Source organism: Glossina fuscipes, unplaced genomic scaffold, assembly GCF_014805625.2.
Source record: "Glossina fuscipes isolate IAEA_lab_2018 unplaced genomic scaffold, Yale_Gfus_2 116, whole genome shotgun sequence".
NCBI lineage: Eukaryota > Metazoa > Arthropoda > Insecta > Diptera > Glossinidae > Glossina > Glossina fuscipes.
Genome location: NW_023998459.1, coordinates 2106619 through 2116164, shown reverse-complemented (window position 1 = coordinate 2116164; position 9546 = coordinate 2106619).

Sequence of the window (9546 nt, the reverse complement as noted above, 5' to 3'; positions counted from 1 at the left end):
ACTTTCTTAAATTTGATACATATATGTTTCAATAAAAGTGAAGTTTAAAACACTAAACCTTCATTTTTTTTTTTTTTTTAAAGTTAATATTAAATAAGATTTTCATTAATCAGCCATTCGTAAAAAGTATTTATGTGTGCTCGTGTATTACTCCACTTCAACTCTCACGATAAAAAAAAATCACGCAAAGTTTACGCTAAGATAGTTCTCGCTGCAATCACTTCTAGCTTCAGGCTGAGATTGACTTCGATCGTTACACATGGTTTCTTTTCCTTTTTTTTTGCTTGTTTTGCTAAGTCTTCATTTGTCTATGTTCGTCAACGCCCGAGTGAGTATGGATTCTCGCAGAGCAAACCAGGTCCATTAATTAAAACCTACCCTTATACTTTGACAGGAAGACTTTAAACTTTTTCATTATTTTATATATGTAATTCCTTTATATTATCTTAATTATTACGCTAAGAAATTATAAAAAGGGGAAGCATGTTAGTGGTGTTCCCCTATTTTCATCATTTATTGTTCTTTTGCAAAGAACAATAGCAAAACCATATCGATAGAAACCCTCTTCGCCCTTATACGTGAACATTACAACTTACGTCGTAACTTGCAAGAAAGCAATTTGTCCGACCGATCTCGATGTCAGCCACCAGGCACTGACAACCTATCGTAATTTTTGGAATTCCAATTTGAAAATAATGGAGTTTTAAAGTTTTGGAATACAAATTCCATCGCCCGTAAAGGAAAGGGACCGCAAAAGCAAAGCAATATTTATTGCGAGTAAAAAGTTCAAGTTCTGCAGCATTTGGAGTCATGCGTTACACCACTGTAAATAAAATCGTAAAGACTGAAATATGTTCACTCACAGAAATGATGGTTCAGTTGTGTCAAAAATGACTACTCAGGCAAAGGCTATTCATTAGATTGCTACAAATATTGCAACAAACACAGCAGCATGTTAGTACAATTGGAATCAACTGCTAAATATTACTTTGTATAAGGGTAGAGCACTAAACTTTCCACCGGCTCAGGATTTAATCCTAAAATTCCAGATTAATAAATGCTCAGTTTATCTCCAAACATGAAAGTTAAACTCGGCGCGTCCAATGCAATCGTTACACCAACAAGATAAATATTGCCATGGCGATGTAATCACGTCTTATTATCAGCAGCAACAGTGAGAGAAACAGTAGCTAATAAGAATCTAGCAGATTTTGGTGTAATCCCGGACGCTAGTTCCCAACTAAACCTTGTGGGCGATCTTACAATTAAGAAGCTGCGCCTGTTAATTTCAGAGGTATCATTGCGTTTTGATGGCGTTTGAAATGGAGAAAGGAGAACAACAAAGTCCGCGAATGTTAAATTACAATTAAAAAATAAGGGTATAAATAAATTTTTAAACCAATTTCGAAGCATTTGTGCTTTCAACAATTATCCCTCCTAAGCCGAAGAAACATACTGAGGCTTTTAGATGGGAAATTACAAAAATGGATTGGGCTAAAGCACACTTCTACAAACCAGAAAAAATCGGCATTTTCCTAGGCGCTGAGTATTCTGATTAAAAGTCAAAAAATAGACATATCCCCTTCTGCCTTGTCTTAAATACATCTATCTCGTCTCTTTCGAAAATGGCTGTACATTAGGAAATGCGCAGGAATGGAGCTGCAAAAGATTTCTCAGCCTTGAGGGCTAGTTACTTAAGAATCCTTCCATCAGAGTGCAATATATCGAATTTACGAAGCAATATAAAGAGATGGAGCTCATGAAAGGAATAAATTCTATGCTGACCGCCAATTAGACAACAACTAGATTCAGTTTCTACCATCTCCGCCAAAACATCATCCAGGTAATCTCTTTATTACTTAATGTATGCTGATCTAATAGTTCGAAAGGATTTATTTTCAATGAAGTATTATCATGCTTTATATCTGGTCATGAAATGTTTTCAGAAAATTACCAACGAACATGAAATAGACCACCCGTTAGGTACCCAAATCTTTAAAACCATTTCTACGTAGATGATATGCTTGTTGGATCGAATAGATTGACCACAGTGGTTCAGTCGTAACAATAAATACGATTGATGTATTCGTTGGAAATGGGATGCCAATCACACCCTATCTTTTTTAAAACATTCCACAAGATCATCGTGAAGTCTTTAAAAGTGCTGGGTTTTATAGGTCTATTTGAAAGTGACCGTCCTTGCATTCAAATAAAAATTGAATCAATGCACGTTACTGAACTCACTGTAAGATCTGACTTGGCGAAACTCACTTGAACTGTTTTCCCATCTCGCCGTTGGCCAGTAGATATTTATTCAGTATTTAAGGCAGCTTAAATCAACGCAATTTATATTATTCCAGCAAATCTCAACACAACACATACAAATTTTGGGAGAGTGATTGGATGAATCGACCTTTTCTTAAGAAACGAAGCACCCACTGCTTCTTCCATACAACTCAACGAAGAGCGACTATATACAAATGTACAAAGTAGCAAGGTCCTCCCTAAACTGTGTGATCAGATTAAGGGGACTTATCTACAACTGAACATGATACCTGCAAGATCGATGATGTAGTGCAGCTTACGTCTCCGTGTTCTGCTGGTTTGCTACAAAAAAAGTTTACTTTATACTTATAAAAGATTTATCGACTGAAGGATTAAAACGTTTTTCAAACGAAGATGCCGTTGTCAAAAAATCTGCAGCGACAATTGTCGCTACTCGCTACTTTCATTGCCGGCTGAGTATTTGTCTTTTTCTGACAAAGAAATAAAAATAAAATAAAAAGAAAAGTCCCGTCGGTTGTCTGCCGTCTGTCTGTCCACTGTAAGTCAGTCGGTCGTCGTCTGGCGTCGGCCCTACATAGCCATCATATGCACACCCCTTCGTCTCAGCTACAGCGGTGGCAGCTCGCGCTTAGCCACTCATCGGGGACAAAAAAATTAAATAGACTAAAAATGACTTACAATACAAGCATCGGCGTCGGTGCAGTGTCGGCCGCGGTAGCTGCTACATCCGCAATCCCTGCTCCTCTTTCTATTAAGCCTTTTCCACTCCAATACAAACTTGAATTTCCATTGCTGTGTGCGTAGGTGCACGCGGGTAAACGCTGTTTGCAATAATAAACTGGGATCTTTTTGATGATAATGTTGAAGAACTCTTTTATTAGCAATTTCCTGAGTTTTTATAAATAATTTTTACAATTTTCTTTATCTTATTTAATTAATTTCTCTTCCGAACAAATTTCTTAAGCCGTGCAGTTTTTTTTTTCTTTACTCCAATTGCGTTTACTTTGTCAAGTTGCTGTATTGGTTATTTTTTTTTTATTTTTTTTTTTTGTTTATGTAAATCCTTTTCTATTTTTTATTATAAAACATTGTTCTGTTGATAAGAACACTTTCTTGCTTCTTGTTTGACAAAAAAAACGTATTGAAAGAACGGTGCAGCCATTACTCTTGCCTTGCTTCTCTTATGCTTCTTTTAATTGTTCCACCTTTTTTTTTTATTGTTTTTTTTTCTGTTATTTGAGGTTTTAGTTAAAATTTATCCTTTTTTTTGAGGTTTTAATTAAAATTTATCCTTTTTTTGAATTTCGATTTTCAGTTTGAGCCCATATTTCAGAAAAAGAAAAAAAACAACCACGGCTCAGCCGTACAATCAAAAAACAATAGAAAAGCAAGCGCACTCGTTGAGGTCTACACTGCAACTCAACTAGAACTAAACTCAACTTAAAACTATCCCCTCTGACTTAAATTTTAAAACGCAGACAGACTTCTCCTTCTTACTCAATTTCCCTCTTCTTCTTCCTGTTGCTCTCTCTATAACGGCTTGCCGCTACTCTCACAAGAGCAAGCATAGATCCCGCAAAATCATTTTGCCTATGCTTGCAAAAGCAAAAGGAAAAAAAGGACTACCGCAAAATCATACGATTTTGCCTGTACTTGTAAACAAGGAAATCAGAGAAGAGTAAAATAAACATATCCCGCAAGATCATGTGATTTATAAACAGTACTACAAAATCGCATGATTTTGTCTAACGGCATGCCGTTATTCCGATACTTGCGGTTGATACAGACCGACAGACACCCTAACCGAGGTTTGTTCGCGGCCGTTACACAATGCAATTTTGTTGGCGCTAACAACAAATTGGCTAAGCCTTATGATTCAATCTTCTCCGAAAGAGTTAACATGCAGCTCAAAACGATTACCATTTTATTTTTAGAACATCTCCGCCGAAATTAAAAGGTCCTTCTTAACATTGTCGATAATGCTATTGAAACTTCCAACGTTCTGGGAACATAAATTGATAATGTGTCGATTTGCATCTACTTTGAAGATATAAGCTCAACTACTTCGTTTAGAAGTTGATCAAATTTGCTTATATGCTATGATCTATCCGCATGATGGGCCGGCAAGGAAACAGTATTTGTAGTGAATTCAATTCTCTGCGACAACTGTGTACGAAATTGAAAGTCATGTCTTGTACTAATACAACATTTCCAAAATGTTGACGCTAGCTTTCGTCTGGACAAAGGTCTGTGATATTAACCGAGAAGTAGTGTAGGACTATTAACGACGACTATTAATGACGATCGTAAAGAGCAAAGTTGGCATGCCTGATATATTGGTTTGCGTGTGGAAAAAATGAGAAGTTTTGACAGGAAGAATTAAATGATGGAAAGAAGTTTTTAAAAAAAAAAGAATTTCCACGCATTTTTTTCTTTTAAAGTAAAACTAAGACTAAAAACATGTGTTTTAAAATCTTCATGGGGCGGTGGAAACCGTTGTTACAGAGCGCCACTGGGCAAAATATCACTCCGGCCGATAAGGAGGTGTCGTCCGTTTTAGCACATGTATTTCTTTAGTGTTATTTGTCTTTGAAGTGTCTGGAGGTTCAGTTGAGCGTGAGTCTCGAATTTGGAAATGATCTTAGAAAGCTCTATATATTACAATATTTAACCAGTGATTGGTTTTACTAAGGTAAAAAAATTAGTAAACATATGGCGCTTCTATCTATAATTAGGCGTTTGTGCCATCTCTTTTCTAAAACTATACGATATTATCATTAAAACAAATAAGTCCAAACCTTGAAGACCTATCGCTTGGTGAACCTTAAGGCCTATGATTAATAAAGCTATTAATACTTTTAAACAAACACTGGAATAGTGTTAATCGGAACGATCATCAATAATATGTATTGGGGTTAAAATTGATATTAGTACCGTCTACAAAGCCTATTAATAGTTTGAAAATCAACCCGAACATAAATAAAACAATAGAAACAATAACCGTAGCAACTTGAATAAAAATATGGGAAGAAACAGACAGTTTCAATAAGCGACGTCAATTGAGTTTAAACATTTACATACATAGTCGGTAACATATAGAAAAATAAGGCAACTTCGATAACTACTAAGCCATTAATAGAAACAACATTGGAACCGTGTGTTTAACATGCATTGTGCTCAACCAAGGTGCAAGGTATTAAATCAAAAATCTGGAATCGTTCGATACATTAAAAATCTGCAAGCCATAGATTGTTGTGACGAAAATCTTCACAAGTTGCTTTTACAAACAAAGGCGAAGTTTCATAAAATTAAGAAACATTTCCATGAGATATCGGTCAACTTCAATGAGTTGAACACGAAGTTGCCTAGATGAGTCATCACAACGGTATAATATAAGTCACCACTTAGACTGGCGAGGGCAACTTGATTACTAAGTCTTCTAGTCGTATGGCGGTTAACACAGAAACGACGTCTCGTTCTCCGTCAGCTGACATTTCGTTGTGAACCTCGGTACCTATGTCGATCATGGGTGACTCTTTGATTGGTGAGGGCAAAAAATCGTACAATGTGTAGACAGACATGGTAAATGCGGTCCCTTTTGTTCTCGTTCATTCGGCATTTGAGGAGATCTTACATATCATTTCCCCGTCTAGGGTGTCAGGTAGCATCGTTTCTGGTTCTGGTCCGGGTACAATTCGTAGAGCTAAACCCGCGAATCAAGCAACTGCTAAGCAATGTAATTCGAACTCGAATTCGAATGCGAGTGATGCGCTAACTCTGCGCAAGCAGAAGGAACCGGGCGATTTGAATCGGCTTTTGTAAATAACAATGTCCTCGTGTACATCGTTTGGTGTCTTCTTCGAATGAACTTATAATTTGATGCGGCCGCAAAGTTCTCTTTGCTTCTAGAACCACCGAAAGCATTAAGGAACATATGCATGACTAACCGAGTGGGTAAGAATCGCGGCTAGCAGGCGAATGTTCGCGGGTTCAAACCTCAGTGCAGTGTTTAGTTTCGTTGCAGCTATAATGCAGCCACTAAAGGCATAAGAAATATGGACGACTTTCTTACGCGTACTTTCCCTTGTAATAGCGATCAAATTTGAGGCGATAAAAAAATCAAACTCCGTTCATTTTATTCGTAGATCACGCATTACGACACTACTTCTGTGCCAGACCCCACAATTTATACTCATCATCTTTTTTTTTTTAACAGGCAAACTAATTGCAATGTAATGAATGCCAAGGATTTGATCTAAGTACTGAGTGATTTTAAGTTGCCTGATATTTTGGGGTTTTTTAATCAGGACGTCGGCCATTTTACAACTATATAGAGGCGTTTGCTGTAAAATGAGTTCGTCTATTGAATTCATGTATTTTGCCTTTCCCAATGTAATCACACTTATAATATGAAAGAGTACTTTTCGACTTCACATCACCATAACTGTATCTCTCAGAAAAATTCATTCCTTTTACCATCGGATGTCTACGACTCTAAGTTGTGGAATGATAGGTTGGTGAGTAATGCATATTCTAAAGTCGTTAGTGGAAGCTACTTAATGTTTAACAAAACCGATTTTCACGGACTGAAAAACGCACTATATGAAGGTATGTGAAATTTGATTACGAAAATAACCACGCATTGGCATCTAATATATACAACACTCTCCTCCAGGGGATCTCTCTATCAGTTTCGATTTTATGTGCTCGCTATATATATATAATGCTATAATGGTTAATGCGGAACAAAAGAAGTAGATTGTTCAAAAAATGCAAGCACGGTTATTTACTCTTTGAGTAAAACTAATACTCTAGCGTAAAGCGTGAGCTTAATGTTTTAAAAAAGATTTGTTACCATAATTATATGTCTTATGCGGGAGTTAAATTAATCGCGGGAAAAAGCTATTTTATAGATTTGGAAACATGAAACATAAGACAGCGGGCGTTCATATGTTAAGGGGATAAAGTAAGCCCGAATGGCGAAGGTTTCCAACCTTCTTGAAACGTTATATTTTCCCATCGGTTTCCAGAGCAGATGGCATTTCACTCCGACGATGTGCTAACCTTCTCTACGGACCATTAACAGGTATTTTTTATATTATTAAAAATTACAAAAGAATTTTAATACATTGCCAAAATTATTTGAAGCTTTAGTTGCTAAGCAAGTTCTGTCTGCTGTTAGGTCGGAAGCATTCGGCAGGGTGAATCACAATGTATTGATCTTTAAATTGAAGTGTCTTAGCTCTGCTGATAATATGGTTTATGGTTTCGAAGTTACCTGGATGGTTGTTCTCAAAAGGCGTTGGAGGTCTTCAGGGTAGCCATCTTGCCTCTATTCTTTTGTAACATTGAACAGGTAAATAAATTATATTTTTTGTCCCGGCAGTGCTCTAAAGTGTAAAGTTGTTACCTACAGAAAGTTAAGACAAATTTTCGATGCCCATTGAAGCGGAATGGACGCCTATGAGGCAAGCGCACGTGCCATAGCTGGCTACTTCGTGAGCTATGGGAGGGGTTCTATAAGTTTCTCACGGACACTCTTAGGGTGTTTACATCAAAGAATTTGCACGTACTTGCCCTTTACTGAATACTAGACCGACAAAACCCTAACTAACCGATCGGCGAGTTTCCCCTGAGCCTACTCTTCACCCGTCCCGCCTTTGACTCAAAGAAAAGCCTGCCTTCCTCTCATAAACAAAAAGAGGCTTTTTATTTAATTTTTTTTTTTTTTGTTTTTCATATTGTCTAATATTTCATGGGATTTATTTTTAATTTGATATAATAGAAATAATAGTAAGGACAATATAAAAATTCTTTAATAAACCTTAAGAATAACGCAACGGAACTAAACGTTTCTATCGTTACCACATCAAAACATATTTGCTCATATGCGCGGTTTAGTCCATATCAAACCCACTGAACTTACTATTTTCCAAACGCAAAGAATGGTTGACAAAAATGTCGTGCTATAACCGTTTTGACTAGTTGCTTCAGACGTGTGCGTCGTACACGACGATAACAACCAGATACTATTGATAATATCTGCTTACAAGTTTTCCAATGTGATTCTTAAATAAATCTAACTAGCGCTTCCTTCTGAATTAAACTTGGATATATCATTGATGAAATTTTTTTTTTCTATGTTAATATTGTTAAAATTTTTTCGAAGAAAAAATTCCTTTTATATTTAGCTATTACTCTTTTTCCTTTTTTTTAATTTTTACTCTTCAAATATTTTTGGGGACTTCAATAAAACTCTATCGACATTATTTTCTTTCGTACCTATATTCTGTCACAGCAAATGCAGCCCATCGCGTTTTGGGCACTCACAATAACAAAAAATTACAAACTCCCATGCAATAAAACATTTGATTATTCTTCAAGTTATGCCCCAATATCTTTTGTAGTTCTCTTTTTGAGCGTATATTCGATAAAACATTAGAAACTTTGCTTTTAATGTAAATTAAATAATTTTGAAATTATCTGCATCGAATTTTGCGCCAAATATTCTTTTTCGTACGCTTGTCAATCTTTTTCCTTTTTCGTTACAAATTCTTCTCCTATGCGATATGTATGATATAAGACCTACTAAGAGTAAATATAAGCAATGACAAATATAAATTTTGTATGCTGTTTTTGGTGTTGATTTAGATCAAGTTAAAAGTTTTTCTGCAGATGTTTCTTTAACTGAGAAACCACCACATAAACTGAAATATTTCCGTCCATACATTAAATGCATGAAAGTGAAATTTTCCTTTAAATATTTTTATAATTTCTTATTAGAATTATTAAATTTTTTTCCAAAATTTTCTTTTAAAGAGCAGTTTTTCTATGCATCTTCGGGTAAATAAGAATTATGGGTTTTCTCTTCAGCAATATTTTCTTTGTCGTGTTCCTTATTTCCTAATAGCAGATACACCATTTTCTTTTAAATGGTTTATATACACTTTTCTTTAAATTTTTAACTTAAAAATAACGATCACACAATTATTCATTCCTCAGTTTTTTTAGCAACCAAAACACCATGGCTTGCCATAAACTCATATCTTCATTCGATACGAAACTTTTTTTTTTTTAATTCTCTCCTCGAGAGCTAACCAACACCGACAAAAATGGCGTCGACACATCTCCCGCTATCAACACTTTTTCGGCGCAACTTTTCTTTAACAATCATGTTAAAGCAGGGTTGAATTCTTTTTTTTTTTAAAGAAAAGAAATAAAACACGATTGCCAAACTAACACCTCAAACTACAGTTTCTT